At 39.8% G+C, this 14656-nt stretch overlaps 1 protein-coding gene across 1 annotated transcript in view; it reads left to right on the top strand.

The window, feature by feature from the left end:
* SLC25A12 (solute carrier family 25 member 12) overlaps positions 1–14656 on the top strand; it is a 231256-nt gene that overhangs the window by 1346 nt on the left and 215254 nt on the right. The gene's annotated exons all lie outside the window — the stretch shown is intronic.

Here is a 14656-nt window from a genome sequence, read left to right as displayed (position 1 = left end):
TTTGGATGCTTTTGGGTCACCTTGAAAGATAAAGAGAAATAATGCTTTCCATCAGGGTAAATAAGATGCGCAAGAGTGAGAATAAAATGTACTCCTATGGGTTACTTCAAGCCCTACCTTTTGCAAACTCATTTCAATTCCAGGGAGAGCATTTTTGAATGTGGCAAATCTGTCCTCTGTATAGCTGAAGCCAGCAATCTGAGTGCAGCAAAGGAGCCTGAGAGTTAGCTGGCCACAGAGTCTTAAGAAGTGTGCAGAAAAAAGAAATCTAGACGTCCCTATTCCTTAAGGCATCAAGCCCAGTTTCAAACACATCTGAAATAGAACACATGTTCATGTGACTTAACTCAGCCAACCCTTGGAAAATAAATGAATGCTTTATTCCCCTACAACTAGAAGGAAAAGGAAACACTATGAGGACCCAGGTGGCACCAGCAGTAGTGGAATCCAGTGAGGAAATCCTCAATAAATTCGGCATGGAAGGTAGATATCTGGGATGAGCTAGAAATGAAGCAAATATGAACTTGCACAGGTGATAGCTCATCCACTGACCCTGGATCTGGCTTCTCTCATACACATCCTTCTCACAGCAGAAGGGTTAAAAGCTGCCAGCACATGTCCGCCAAAACCATCAATTTATGGGATATAGGCTGGGTGTGGTGGCTCATGCCTGTAATCCCAGCACTTTGGGAGGCGAACGCAGGCAGATCACTTGAGGCCAGGAATTCGAGACCAGCTTGGGCAACATGGTGAAACCTGTCTCTACTAAAAATACAAAAATTAGCCAGGCGTGGTGGCGCACGCCTGCAATCCCAGCTACTCAGAGGCTAAGGCAGGAGAATCACTTGAACCTGGGAGGCAGAGTTTACAGTGAGACGAGATCCTGCCACTGCACTCCAGCCTGTGCCACAGAGGAAGATTCTCTCAAAAAAAAAAAAAGGGATATATACATAGTGACCAACAAGATAAAGGGCTAGATCACTGATATCTAGGATCCCTTGCAATTTTAACATTCTGTGATCTTGAGCATTAGAGTGCTTTTATTTAGATGAGTAACCGCTACTGAGTCACTTCTCTACTCCATTTCTGTCCGTGCTCCTATCTGTGAAATGAAGGTTAATTATATTATGGCACTTCACTGATTTGAATTCTCACCATTAGTCAGATTTTGTACTGAGGATTCTTGAATAAAAAATTGAATAATTCGGCCGGGTGCAGTGGCTCACACCTGTAATTCCAACACTTTGGGAAGCCAAGGCAGGAGGATTGCTTGAGCCCAGGAGTTGGAGACCCGGCTGGGCAACGTAGTGAGACCCCATGTCTACAAAAAATTTACAAACTAGCTAGATGTGGTGGCACATGCATATAGTCCCAGCTACTTGGGAGGCTGAGGCAGGAGGAGCGCTTGAGCCCAGGAGTTTGAGGCTGCAGTGAGCTGTGATTGTGCCACTGCACTGTAGCCTGGGCAACAGAGCAAGACTCTGTCTCAAAAAAAAAAAGTTGAATAACTTTTCAAAACCAGGGTTCAAGAAATAAAGGATAACTTAATATCTTCAGTTTATGTCCAAAAATTCATTCTTGAATGTTAAAATATTTTTATTGTGATTATTATTTTATAGGTCTTTACCTTGATTTTCAAAAGATCATGTCTTATTCACATCTTTTAAAATCTTTTTATTTATAAAAGATATATATCAAATAAATTCCGATATGCATATTTTTGAAAAACCCATTTTTCCTTCCTCCTTCTTGAACTTAATATTATAGACTTATACCATGAGTTTGTCTAAATTTGTATATAGTTTGTAATAAAATTTAAATTATGCAGGTTCTGTAATGTATGTATTGAATTTTTAATTGAATATTTGCATTTTTAAATGCTCTAAGGGATTATGTGACATGAAGTAAACAATTTTTTTAAATGTTTGTCTTATAGTAAATAACATCATCTTGTAATTTGTCTCACAAGTTTAGATTTTTATATATATATATATGAGGATTACTATAAGATATTTGAAAACACAGGCCGAGTGTGGTGGCTCACACCTGTAATCCCAGCATTTTGAGAGGCCGAGGCGGGCAGATCACCTGAGGTCAGGAGTTCAAGGTCAGTCTGGCCAACATGGCGAAACCCCATCTCTACTAAAAGATGCAAAAATTAGCCGGGTATGGGGAGGGCACTTGTAATCCCGGCTATTCGGGAGACTGAGGCAGGGAGAATAGCTTAAACCCTGGAGGCGGAGGTTGCAGTGGGCCGGGATGGCGTCACTGCAGTCCATCCAGCCTGGGCAACAGAGTGAGACTCTGTCAAAAGAAAGAAAGAGAGAGAGAGGGAGGGAGGGAGGAAGGAAGGAAGGAAGGAAAGAAGCAAGGAAAGAAAGAAGGAAAGAAGGAAAGAAGGAAGGAAGGAAAGAAAGAAAGAGCACAAACCATGAAATAGGGGCCAAGGTGCTTACATATCTCTAATAAAAAGCTGTTTTATATGAATATGTTGTAAGATTAACTGATATAATGTGGCTGCTGGGGGAAACTGGTACCCTGGGACCACACAGCTTCAGCGCAGTCGTCATCTAGACCCAGGGGCCTCATTCTCGCTTCCCAGCCCTGCCTCTGTTTTGCCATCTGAATCCGTAAAGTTAGCCTTTTGATTTGATTTCATGATCATTTCTTAGCAACTCTGTGGTTGGAGAAGAATCTCCAATCTTGTCCTCTAGTTTCTCTAATTTTAATATGTTGGTATGCTACTTGTTTACATATTTTAAGTCAAATGAACATTCTTTTCAGGAACTAGGAGTCCTGCATAAACATAAGCTGCATGTACAACAAAGATCTGTCTTAGTAGCTGATTGGGCCCCTCTAAAGTTAGGGTCTATGTTTGAATGATTATAGGTTCAGGCAGACAGTTTCTAGGGCACTCTCAACTAACTTGCTGGCAGAATGTCATGTTTCCTATACCAATCATTTAAGACAATCATGAATATGTTACTGAGTAATCTAAGAGTACTATTAGAGAAAATGTGTAAATATTCCATGTTTTGCAAGGAAAAGTAATGCCATATGTGAGACAGTTGTGGAAAATCAAGTGGATTTCTCTTTGCTGTTTGCGCCCTGTTCCTTGATCTTTAGCAGTGCCAAGAGGGAGCCAGGACAAGAGGAGGAGGATGTTAGTTGCATGTGATCCTCCTGCCACTCTCATTTTTTATTTGTCTAATGACATTTTCCCAGTCATATAATTCCTATGCAAATGATACTTTAAGCCCCACCCCTTCCTAATGGGATTGCCCTACCTGAGCCTCTCCCATACTGAAATTCTGAGGATTTCAGGGATCTAGAGCCATTTATAGGCATAATCCAAATGGGCTCAGCAAATAGCATGCTGCAACCTCCTGAGCAGTCTGTCAAGGGAAGGAGAGTAGAATGGGACCAGACAGGGCTAACCTAACTGTAGGGTAAGACCAAAACATTGCCCCAAGGGAGTTTTTGATATCAGGCCCAGTCTGGCTAGCATTCGTTTCAAGTTCGTCCAATGCTTTGGCTTAAAAGATGTTATAGGAGATGTAAAAACAGCAGTAACACTCCAACATAATAACATATCCATTGTTGGAGCAGTAGCCCATCTAGAATCGTGGCAGGAGCTGAGGGAGGGAGGGAAGGGAAGGGACGGCTACAGGGAAGAGCATGGAGATGGTCCCAGACCCTTCTCACTGGTGCATTAAAGCTTTCTGATAATACTGCCTGCTTCGGTCAGAGTTGGCTTGGGAACTGTGCAGGCTTGAGGGACAAGGCTTCCCTGACCTGATGTCTTGGGACTGGCTCTGAGTGTTGGGTTAAATCAGAAGTGTGCAATTGCCCCATGGAATCTAAATGAAAGTGTGAACCATTAGAGGCTGCCATCCATTCCCAAACTGTCAATCCCTGGAAAGGTAGTTCCTGCCTATACACTTCCAGAGAATGAAGATTCCATTCAGAATAGAGGGAAAAGGCAACAAATTCCCAAGCGAATCTAGCAATCAACCAATCAATAAATATGTAAGTGCTACTCTAAGCTCCAAGGAGATATGATACTGTCTTTATTCTCAAGAAACAAATTGGAAACTAACTGTGCAGGCTTGAGGGACAAGGCTTCCCTGACCTTGAATTAGTCTCAGCTTTCCAATTCGTTCTTAAGAAATGAATTGGAAGAGACTAACATGCTCACAAGATTGTCCATAAAACAAGACCAAATTGTACCCTCTTGACTATAAGCCCCATGGAGCAATGCCAGGGGTCACAGATTGTAGCCATCCCTGGCTGCCAGGAACTGAGGAAAATGGTGAACTCTAATTATCTAAGTTCCCAGGAAATTATACCTATTTAATCTCCTTCCTTCAGATATGTGCTCTTTGAAAAACATTCCAAAAAAAAAAAAAGAGAGAAATGTGTAATATAGAAAATAGACACTAGCATGGCACATGTATACATATGTAACTTACCTGCACATTGCGCACATGTACCATAAAACCTAAAGTATAATAATAATAATAATAATAATAAAAAGATAAAAAAAAAAAAAAAAAAAAAAAAAAAAAAAAAAAAAAAAAAAAAAAAAGAAAATAGAAGTCCCTCACAGTCAGGTAATTACTGTTAACAAATTGATGTATATTCATTCATCTGGACTTTTTTTCTATGCCTATACTCATTTGCTGGACTTTTTTTTTTTTTTTTTTTTTTTTTTTTGAGACAGGGTCTCATCTGTCACCCACACGGGAGTGTGGTGGCACGATCATGGCTTACTGCAGTCTCAACCTTCTGGGGTCAAGTGATCCTCCTGCCTCAGCCTTCTGAGTAGCTGGAACTACAGGCACACACCACCACACATGGCTAATTTTTCTATGTTTTGTAGAGACTGGGTCTCACTATGTTGCCTAGGCTGGTCTCAAACTCCTGGGCTCAAGTGATGCTGCCACCTTAGCCTTCCAAAGTGCTGGGATTACAGGCGTGAGCCACTGTGCCCGGCACTATTTGCTGGACTTTCGAAGGGAAGATACCCATTTTTATCACAACCAGTCACACAGGTATATAGAATAAAAGACAGCAGACTAGGCAAGTCACACGCAAAAGCATAGGAATGCACAATATTATTCATGTCTTTATTGCAGTCTACTGTGCATTCTTCTCTCTTCCTTTTGCCTTCGCTCTGCATCTGTTTCTCTTCTTTCTTTTATTTTTCTCTCTCTTGTAAAATTACTTATTTTCTTGTGGCTTTTTTCCCTTTCCCTCATGAAGTGATGATATTGGTTATCTTCCCATATTTTTCCATCTTTGTTTACTCTTTTGCTATATTTATGGTTCTATGTTTGCTGTTATGTTCTTAGTGGTTTTGGTTTAAAATATTTGGTCCTGTAGGACTGTGTGAGGCCAGTGCCTATGGAAAGCAGTTTGATCACTAATATCAGAGGTTGAAGATGTTTGTAATTTTGCCGTTTCCTGCATATAAGTATGCAATCGTGTTCCTTAGTCAGTTAGCAGTTACACAAAAGCGACTCTGCAGTAAGACTCTCTAAGTGGAGATCATGAAATAAGAAGGGATTTAATAATAGAAAGAGAAAACTAGCCGTATGTCCCTTTCTCCCTCCCGCTCTCCACCTCCACTCCCCAAACTGGCTGAGAAACTAAGCAGTAGTGCATTTTTTAACTTCTTCTGCTCGCCTCTCACTGAACACATTCTATATTCAAGACTGAAACTGTTGAAACAAACAAGAGGGGCAGATGCTGCCATGACCTGTCTTCCCATTGAACTGAGCTCCTCTGTGCTCACCCCATCCACTTTAACCCAGAGAATAACCTGTGTGGAGTGCATTCTCCTCATCTGAAGCACACACAAACATCACTGCATTTTCTTTTGCTTGATAAAGGATAAAGGAAGAAAGCAGCAGCTGCTCTAGGAGCAGACAGCAAACAAGCCTCTCTGTGGTAGCACCACGGCCTTCACAAAAGGGGATTCAGAGAGCCGGGCAAACACACACATCCAGCCCAAGACTTCCGCACAGATTCACCTGCCAAAATTATTAATTAAACATGTAACGAGCTGTCCAGGTGAACTGAGTCTAAAGCACATTTTCCAACTAGTCTTTTATTAAGATGGAGGAGCGAGAATATGGTTGAAGAACTAGAAACGGCTTCAAGATCACCTAATCCAACTCTAACCCTACCCCTTCTAATTTTAAGATAAAGACAGTGAGACCCAGGGAGGTTATAGAAGATTTATTCCCTTTCAAGCCTGTATATATTTTAACACTGGAGGTTTTTAAAAACATTTTTTTTACATTAGTACAGCACTCCTTGCAGCGTCTTACACACAAGAGCTCAGCAGATATTCCTAAATGATGATATTATACTTTTATTGCATTATATTTCTCCACTGGGTTAATGGGAAGCCCAAAAAATTATGAAGTATGTTTTTCAGAGCTTTGGTTGTACATCCAGTGTCTACTGACTCATAAAACCAGTGTATCAAAGATGGAGACAATTTGCTTTGATAACAAATTTTTTCCAGATTCGTCTTTTACCAGGTAAAGTACATGGTAAATTATGATTCCTTTGATAATCAGTTTCCAAAGAAAAGAATTGAGTATTGCTTTCTTTTTCCCCCCCAAAGAAAGCTCTTCACTATCTTTTGGTGAATTCTGCCTGGTCGAAGTCAGGCAGAGCACGATTTCATTGTTTAAAGGTGCCACTTGGTTGCTTTAGGTAAACTTTTATTTTAAAAATTTCCTGGATTTACAGTTTTATTTTATTTGACAGTAATATGGAGCTTCAGTGGTAGAACAATATACCTGTAGTAATATTAAACAGATTTTTATATCAAAGACATATATAGTGAAAAAATAACCATACAATTATAAAAAGGTTTACAATGAAAAGCAATAGGTCGGGTGCAGTGGCTCATGCCTGTAATCCCAGCACTTTGGGAGGCTGAGGCAGGCGGATCACCTGAGGTCAGGAGTTCAAGACCAGCCTGGCCAACATGGCAAAATCCCATCTCTACTGAAAATACAAAAATTAGCCAGGCATGGTGGCGTGCGCTTGTAGTCCCAGCTACTCAGGAGGCTGAGGCAGGAGAACCGCTTGTACCCGAGGAGGCGGAGGTTGTAATGAGCTGAGATTGTGCCACTGTACTGCAGCCTGGGTGACAGAGCAAGACTCCGTGTCAGAAACAAACAAACAAAACAATTCAGCATCAGAGCTTTGAAGATATTGTTCCATTATCTTTCAACATGCAGTATGGCTGATAAACTCTAATGCTGAATCCCCCTTCCTCTCCCAGGTTGTCTGTGTTTTCCCCTGTGAAAGCATTCAGGATCTTAATTTTATGCTGTGGATTCTGAACTTAATAATTTGGCCTGTGAGTCGATCTTTTTAGGTAAGTGGTAGCGGTACAGTGGTTGAGAATCTAAGTGAGTCGTTCTTTTTAGGTAAGTGGTAGCGGTACAGTGGTTGAGAATCTAAGTGAGTCATATTGCATGGGCCAAATTTCCAGCTCTGCCACTTACTAGCTGTGTGACCTTGGTGAAGATAACCTTCCTAGGCCTCACTTGAGGATACCAAGTACCTCAGAGGGTTGTTAATGAGAATTGAGATAACTCATGCAAGTGCTTAGCCGACAATAGAAAGTGCTCAGTAAATGTTAGTAACGCTGCTCAAACTTCAGGGAGCTCTTATAGTCTGAAGATTCGTTTCTTCAACTTTGAGGCATTATCCTCTTCCTTTGGTTATGTTCTGTTTGCTCTTCCTCTCTGAAATGAAAATTATTGGTTATTGAATTTCCCACACTGATCCTCTGTTTTCTCTTTTTTTCTTATATTTTCTGTCTCTCTTTTTGATGTTCTGGGAAATTCCCTCAACTTTATATCTCAGTCTTTCTGCCGCTTGAGTTAGAGCAATCATTTTTAATTTCTCAGAGCTCTTTTCTATTCGCTGATTTTTCCTTTTTCATACTGTTCTTTCATATGTGATTGTCTTTTCTTACCCAGTTTTTATTTTAAACACTTAAAAAGGTCGGGCAGAATGGCTGACACCTGTAATTCTAGTACTTTGGGAGGCTGAGGCAGGCTGATTGCTTGAGCTCAGGAGTTCGAGACTAACCTAGGCAACATGGCGAAACTCCATTTATACCTCCGCCACCTCCCAAAAAATATGTATATATAAAATTAGCTGGGCATTGTAGTGTGCACCTATGGTCCTGGGTATTTGGGAGGCTGAGGTGGGAGGATCGTTTGAGCCCAGGAGGTGGAGGTTGCAGTGAGCCAAGATTGCACCTCTGCAATCCAGCCTGGGTGACAGACCAGGACCTTGCCAGTCAATCAATCAGTCAGTCATACAGGTTGAAAGAACCATACTGAGAACACCTGTATTTAATTCCACCTATATTCAACACTTTCACAAACTTTGTCACATTTGCTTTATATATGTATACACAAACATACACACACACACACATACACATACACGCCCCAATACACAAACATATTTTTCTGGACCATTTGAATGTAAGCTACAAATGTCATGACTCTGCTCCTAAATGCTAAGGCATGTGACTCTCAGGAATAAAGACATTGTCCTACATAATGACAGTACCACTATCACAACTATGAAAATTAACAAAATTCCTTACCAATTGTGTCCATATTCAAAATTTCCTTCCGTTGGCCAGGCACTGTGGCTCACGCCTGTAATCCCAGCACTTTGGGAGGCCAAGGCAGGTGGATCACGAAGTCAGGAGATCGAGACCATCCTGGCTAACATGGTGAAACCCTGTCTCTACTAAAAATACAAAAAATGAGCCGGGCGTGGTGGCGGACACCTGTAGTCCCAGCTACTCGGGAGGCTGAGGCAGGAGAATGGCATGAACCCAGGAGGCGGAGCTTGCAGTGAGCCGAGATCGTGCCACTGTACTCCAGCCTGGGCGACAGAGCAAGACTCCGTCTCAAAAAAAAAAAAAATTTCCTTCTGTCTCAAATATGTGCAAAATCTACCAAAATGTACAATGTCCATACCTTTTCACTCAGTGATTTGGTCACTATTTATCCTACATACACACTCCCAAATATACAAAATGGTGTATACAAAAGCCTATTTGCTGCAGCATTGCTTGTAGTAGAAGATAGGAAACAACCTAAATGTCCTTTAATACAGTATTGGGTCACATTGACATCGAGCTATGGAATATTATACAGTTGTTTAGAATTAAGGTGTTTAGAACTGAAGTAACATGTACTGGTAGAGATATGCATTAACTGGAAAAGATACTCGGAGTACTGCATGTAGTATATCAATATTTGTGTTTGTAATAGAAATGGACATTTGTAGACTGATAATTCTGGGGAATAAAAGAGAAACTGGTAAAAGTAATTGTAAAGAAGTGAATTGGGTGGCGGTGTGAGAGGGCAGTTTATTTCTCATCAGATACTTTCATAGATTTTAAATTTTTAATTTTTACTTAGAAAGCCCATGACTGCGTTGATTTTTTTTTTTTACTAAGTATATGTTACATAATTTTTAAAAATAGTGCTTAAAGTAGATGGATATTCAGTCCCATAGAACAATGATTCTCAACGAAGGATGATTTTGCTCCCCACAGGACATATCTAGAGACATATTTGGTTGTCACAACTAGTGGTGGGGGTGGCACTACTGGCATCTTAGTGGGTAGAAGCCAGGGATGCTGTTAAACATCCCACAATACATAGGTCAGCCCCACACAAGAAAAAATTATCTGGCCCAAAATGTCAGTAGGACTGAAGCTGAGACACCCGGAAATACAGTGATTCTTAAGGATGCAAAGGTTTGAGAAGAGCTAAGCAAGACTAAAGGAATAAACAGAAAGGTGCATATGCCTAACCATTCAAATCATTGTGCATTTAATATAAGGCCAGGCACAGTGGCTCACGCCTGTAATCCCATTTTGGGAGGCCACGGTGGGTGGATCGCTTGAGCTCAGGAGTTTGAGACCAGCCTGGGCAACATGGTGAAACCCTGTCTCTACCAACAACAACAAAAATATATAAAAATTAGACAGGCCTGGTGGCACTTGCCTGTGGTCCCAGCTACTTGGAGGGGCTGAGGATGCAATGAGCCGAGATCATGCCACTGCACTCCAGCCTGGGTGACAGAGTGAGACCGTCTCTAACAACAACAAAAAAAAGGTAATTCAAATTTCTAGCCATGAAAGAGATGGTTGGATAAGTCCAATATGCACCTGTTTGCATAGAGTTTATTCAAATTGGGACATTATAAAGTTCCCACAACCTTAGCTTATGGTGATAATTTTAACTGTTGTAAAGGTAGCAGAGTCACTGTAAGAATGAGGTTAGACTAATGTCCATGACTTCTAGGACTTTCATCTATTGGTATACTTGTATATGTATGCATAGCACATATACAATAGGCATTGCAGCATTGTTTGTAAAGGAAAATATTGGAAACAACATAAATATGTTACTGGTAGAGTAACGTATGATATATCCACACAATGGAATACCATGCTGCCATTAAACAAGATAGCTCAAATAATCCCCAAAATAAAAGTAAAAAAGCAGTTAGAAAACGTGGTAGGTCATCACATATACATATGGTATATAAAAAATATATATACATACATGCTCCCTTTTGCATGTATCTCTGAAAGATACACAAGATATTGATAACTGGTTGTTTCTGGAGGAATGCAGTGAGGAAATTTTCACTGCATGCCCTGTTGCTTTTTATTTCCATGTGCATACTTCCTATTGAAATATCACATATACGTAAACACAGCTCTGCCCAACTCAGTGAGTAAACTAAATGCACTGTATAATTCCACCACACCTCATAAAACAAGAATGAAATATTTATAATAGAAATGTAAAGTCATATGTGAACACAGAAAAGTTGAAGATTAAATGTTGAGAGGAAGAGTAACTTCAGGCTATATTTCAAGAGGCATTGATAATTTCAGTCATTGCTATCAAATATACTCTTAAGGTTTTTTGTTTTTACTTTTTTCTTATTTTTAGAGATGGGGGTCTCTCTACGTTGCTTAGGCTAGTCTTGAACTCCTGGGCTCAAGCTATCCTCCTGCCTCAGCCTCCCAAGTAGCTGGGACTACAGGCATGTGACACCAAGTCCAGCTTTTTTTTTTTTTTTTTTTTTTTTTCTAGAGGACAGAGTCTGGCTTTGTCACCCAGGCTGGAGTACAGTGGTGTGAACATAGCTAACTGCAACCTTGAACTCCTAAACTCAAGCGATCCTCCCACCTCAGCCTCCCAAGTAGCCTGGCTTGCACCACCACAGTTGTGCACTACCAAGCCTAATTTTTCTTTTCATTTTGTTTTGAGATGGAGTCTCACACTGTTCCCTGGGCTGGAGTGCAGTGGTGCAATCTCGGCTCATTGCAACCTCCGCCTCCCAGGTTCAAGCGATTCTCCTCCCTCAGCTTCCCAAGTAGTTGGGATTATAGGCGCCTGCCACCACGCCCAGCTAATTATTTTTTATTTTTAGTAGAGATGGAGTTTCTCTATGTTGGCCACCAAGCCCAATTTTTAAATTTTTCGTAGACGGGGGCTTGCCATGTTGCCCAGGCTGGTCTTGAACTACCGGCCTCAAGCAATCCGCCACCTTGGCCTCCTAAAATGTTGGGATTACAGGCATTAGCCACCGTGCATGGCCAAACATACTTTTCTTAATACTTGCTCCTCTAAAAGTCCCTCTTAGAACAGCCTAGTGGGCTGGCATGCTTTACTTGGCTGGCCTACTTGATGGAAGATGAGATGGAGTAGAAGTGAGGAGCCTGGTGTATATTCCTGGCTTTGCCACTTACTTGTAGTGTGGCCTCTGGATTTATTGTCCATTTATAAATTGACAGTGTAGACTGCAAAAGTTACATTTTTTAAAAAAACAGGTAATTCATATCAAGGAAAAGATTTTATACATGCACACACAATTCAACCTTCCCAGTAAAATAAATGTAAATAAGATATTTTATCTATGGAAACAACAAACATCCCACATCATTGAAATTCTGTTAAAATTGGCATATACATTCACATCGGGTAGTATTTTAACAACGATTCTGCAAAATATGGCATGTTTATGTAATAGAGCCATAGACATATTCTTATCCTTTAACTCAGTTAACTACATTTCCCAGGAAATGATTTCACAGATACAAATATATACATGCACAAAGATATACTACTATGTTCCAAGTATATACACAGAGATATACAAATGCAAAAATAATTTTATTTGGAAGTATTATGAGTACTTTATTAAATCAGTATTTAATAGTTAAACTGGCTTTTAAATTCTAAGAAAAAGAACTTAAGAATTAATTTAAGGAATTAAATCAGTTGACCTCTCAGGTGTGATTCTAATCTTATTATCAAATATGGCCTTGGTGGTTTTGCTGCCAGCTCTTCTCTAGTAGGCAAAGATGGCAGTCAATCAGGTCTGATAGATTTCCAGCCTAGACAAGGCTCTTGTACAACAAACTGGTGCCCCAGCAATTTGGAGACAATCAGGGACACAGTCCTTTTTCCCTCCCTTCTCACACAAACTATGTCACGTATAAACTATGAATATCCTTGTGTGACTTAGAAAACTGTTTTATTTTAGACATATACCACATCTACACCCACATCTGAGTATAAAAGTATAAGGGTAAGGAGAAAGGATATGAAAACGACAAGCACAGAACCTAGAACAGGGAGGGAGTGAGCCTAGAGATCATTCTAGTACAACCTCAATTTTACAGATGAAAAACCTGATGCTCAGAAGGAAATATATGTAGAGAAAACGTAATTTGTAGAGGACAGGGAAAAAGAGGCCAGGCACAGTGGCTCAACACCTGTAATCCCAGCACTTTGGGAGGCCGAGGGCAGATCATTTGAGGTCAGAAGTTCAAGACCAGCCTGGCCAACATGGTGAAACCCTGTCTCTACTAAAAATACAAAAATTAGCTGGGCATGGTGGCTCAGGGCTGTAATCCCAGCTACTTGGGAGGCTGAGGCAGGAGAATGACTTGAACCCGGGAGGCGGAGGTTGCAGTGAGCTGCATTCCAACCTAGGCAGCAGAGACTTCGTCTCAAAACAAACAAACAAAAGAATAGGAAAATCAGCATCACATTTTCTTTCTGGTTTTTATACAAAAAAAATCTTGAAAGATAATTGGTTTAGATGGTATTGATGCTTTCTTCAGAGCTCATCTTTAAGTATCAGTTGTGAACTGTCAATAAAAATATTAAAAATTAGCCAATTTAGATGAAAGACAAATTGCTTTCATATCATTTCAGAAAGGATTTTAACTGAACTAGTTCATTTTATCTGTAGCAAATTATGTACACAGATATAATCTCTCAGAAGTCAAGTTTTATCTATATACAGGCTTCTAAGATGAGATGGTTTGAAACTTTTATAGCTCCCTCATTTTAAGGGAACAGTAGTGCTGTTGGTATGCTGCTGGCCACAGCTATTTTGTGTCCAGAGGCTACCAGTTACTTTACTTCTCTGACAGATTTTACGGATGGAAATTTATCAAAGGACAAGATAATGCCTGTCCAACTTGGGATTCTGCCCCAAGCATCCATCAAATCAGATTTTTAAAAGTAAATTTCAACTTACATCCTGTTTTTGTTATATAATACCTTGTTTACTAGCATACATTATAAACATCTCAAACTTTTACTGTGAATGATTCTGTTTCCAGCAATCTATTTATACTCTACTTCATTAAAAACAAGACTATATTAAGCAGTTTGTCATTATTTTTTCTTGCTGTATTTCAATACCTTGGTAACCTTACAGCAAATCCGAACAGATGGGCATCTCATTTTACACAAGATATATTTTAATAATGATGTGTAAATTGGATTTTTATACACTGATTTCTATCTTCTATTTTTATTTATAGAATGTTTATGCTAACTTCTAAGTTATCTTCAAATAATATTTGATGCCAAAATTTTGGCTTTTAGGCTGTATCTAGTTTGATTTCCCTCTTACCTGCCTTCCCAAACAGTTTAGAGTTAATAGGATTTTATTTAAAACAAAATAAAACCTACACTAATAACATTTCCTATTATGAAAAATCATTAAGAACTTAAAACAAATTACAAGGAAAAAACCAAACAACCCCATTAAAAAGAGACGTGAACAGACGCTTTTCAAAGAAGACATACGTGTAGCCAATAAGCATATGAATAAAAGCCCAATACCACTGATCATTAGAGAAATGTAAATCAAAACCACAATGAGATACCATCTTACACCAGTCAGAATGGCTGTTATTAAAGTCAAAAAATAACAGATGCTGGCAAGGTAGTGGAGAAAAGGGAACACTTATAAACCGTTGGCGGGAGTATAAATTAGTCCAACCACTGTGGAAAGCAGTGTGGCAATTCCTCAAAGAGCTAAAAACAGAACTACCATTTGACCCAGCAATTCCATTACTAGGTAGATACTCAGGAATATCAATCATTCTACCATAAAGACACACGCATGCAAACATTCACTGCAGCACTATTCACAATAGCAAAGACATGGAATCAACCTAAATGTCCATCAGTGACAGATCGGATAAAGAAAATGTGGTATATACACACCATAGAATACTATGCAGTCATAAAAAAGAACAAGATCA

The sequence above is a fragment of the Pongo abelii genome, chromosome 11 (genome assembly GCF_028885655.2).
Source record: "Pongo abelii isolate AG06213 chromosome 11, NHGRI_mPonAbe1-v2.0_pri, whole genome shotgun sequence".
In the NCBI taxonomy this organism is placed as follows: Eukaryota; Metazoa; Chordata; class Mammalia; order Primates; family Hominidae; genus Pongo; species Pongo abelii.
This window is presented reverse-complemented; position numbering and strand designations above follow the sequence as displayed.